This window comes from Laccaria bicolor, genomic scaffold (assembly GCF_000143565.1).
Source record: "Laccaria bicolor S238N-H82 LACBIscaffold_27 genomic scaffold, whole genome shotgun sequence".
NCBI lineage: Eukaryota > Fungi > Basidiomycota > Agaricomycetes > Agaricales > Hydnangiaceae > Laccaria > Laccaria bicolor.
In genome coordinates, this window is record NW_001889898.1 from 578,697 (window position 1) to 581,011 (window position 2,315).

Genomic DNA, 2,315 nt, shown 5'->3' on the forward strand with positions numbered 1-2,315 from the left:
CCAAAATGCATGTTTGATGGAGTTGTATGGTATGGGATGTTGATTTGCCAGACACCCAGACATTTTTGAACAACAAAGTACTTTGTGAACTCTTGAGTGGCTAAAAAAAATCTGTAATGCGAACTGTATCCATACTGTCATTTGAAGTGGATAACACTCAAGCAACTCATGAACCTTAAAGTAGGGTAGTCCATGGTAGTGTTTTTTGGCTTGTTTTTCATCTTGTTTTTCAATCAAAAAACAACATCAAAAACAACACAAAAAAAAAGCTCAAAAACAAGATGAAATGAGGTGTTTTTCAGAAACTTTCCATTTTTTGTTCATTTTTTCATCTTGTTTTTTGTTGAGGAATTCAGTCTCCAATTCAGATGTCTGCAATGTCACACATCACCAAGCCCTCTTCCATTCTCACCACCATCCCACCATCCTGCAACCCCCCCATGCTATGACCAGAACCATCAACCCCATAGCCACGACAGCCACCAATGCAACCATGACCACCACCTGAACCCAAGCACAAACACAAGCACAGACACCAAACATGGATGCCAACCCGAATGCAACTGTGTGCTGTGAACAAAAGGCAAACACCAGTGCAAATGTGAGTACATCCACCAAGTCCATGTCCATGAAGGGAGCCATGATGCATGCACTAATGCCTCTCTCACAGTGCGGAGATGTCAAGGACTGAGTATTGGGCAGAGGGCATTCAGCTTGGGGTGCAGGGATCACAAACTTTTGACTAGTAAGGGGTTATTGAAGGGGAGCACTCCTCCCTTTCCACTTCTATGTAGTTAAATAAGGAATACAGACTGTAGTACAACACCATTTACAACAGTACAGAAGGACTTGCAAAAAAAAAAGTGTGTTGTCAACTTAGTGCGTAGATGTCCAGGATTTGGTGGAGTTGGTTTTTCCAAAATCCCACAGGCAGAAGTTCATGGGAGCTGTTTTTTGTCTGTTTTTACTGTGAAGATATTTGATTTGGCAGTAAAAACAGCTGAAAAACATTACTGTGAGCACCTCTAGTGAATAGCTTCAAGGAAGCACAGTGCTGTCTGAAATTTAACTCCAGGCATTGTCAATGGTGTGGCATATTTCTGTGTTACACTTAGAACTATACAGATTAATCAAGTAATGGCAGGCATGATGGGAATCATAATAAAAATACAAAGAAGAACCCCATATTACAACAGAATTTGGTAGAGGAGAATGGAATGTGTTGTCCATAAATTTACAATCAAGAATCAAGAGAAAGTAAGAGGAAGGGAGGGAGAGGAGGAGAGGGAGAGAAGAAGAGAGGAAGAGAAAGAGAGAAACAACAATGAACTTTATGAACTTTTCTTTGTGAAAGTAGGTTGGAAGAGATGTTTAATATCACATGCAGGGGTTTGACTGGCAGGGTGGTAATACAGATGTTGGTGGGGTATGCAGATAAGACGCAACTGGAGATCTTGGAGCTGAAGTGAGCAGTGCCAAACACCTAGATGAAATGTGAACAAAAGGATATCTTGCAGGTGCCATGTTTCACATATAGATTTGATGCACATAAACAGTGGAGTAGACCTGCCAACCAAGCCAAGTATCTAGATAAGATCCAACTGGAGATCTTGGAGCTGAAGTAGAGGCAGAGATGGAGGGGATTGTATTATAAGGCTGCCCAAAGTACTTTGAGCAGCTAAAAGAATCTGTATTGCTAACTGTATTCATAGTGTCATTTGGAGTGGATAATACTTAAGCAACTCAGGAACCTTAGCTTCAAGGTAGATCACAGATGCTATTGATGCCCCTTCTTGCTACCTACATACTGGGAGCACAAGCCAGACATAGTGCCAAAAGATCTGGAAATCATTGCAGAATCTTCCAGAATATATACCTCAGACAGGATAAAAATCACAAGTCTTTTTCTGAAACTAGGACCCCTGACACCCCTACAGACCAGAAAAATATATCCTTACCACATCTGTTTCACAAAATATATCCCAAGGCCAAGCCAGGGCAAAAATATATTTCTAAGGTGTGACAGTGACATCTCAGGGTCCACTCACCAAAAATATATCCTTACTGCATTTCACTTGCAAAATATATTTTGGTGGTGTGACACAGATATTATAATTTTTGTGTGACATTTCAGGGTCCATGTCTCAAGAATATATTTTAGATTTCAGGGCTTTCTAGGACCCATATATATCTAGAATATAGATATGGTCCATGACATTTAGTCATGTAACTTACGTGGAGTTTGCATGACTAATAGTCAGTTGGCAGTGGGTGACTGAAGTGAAGAGAACAAGTGTCAGCACCAGTTGATCAGG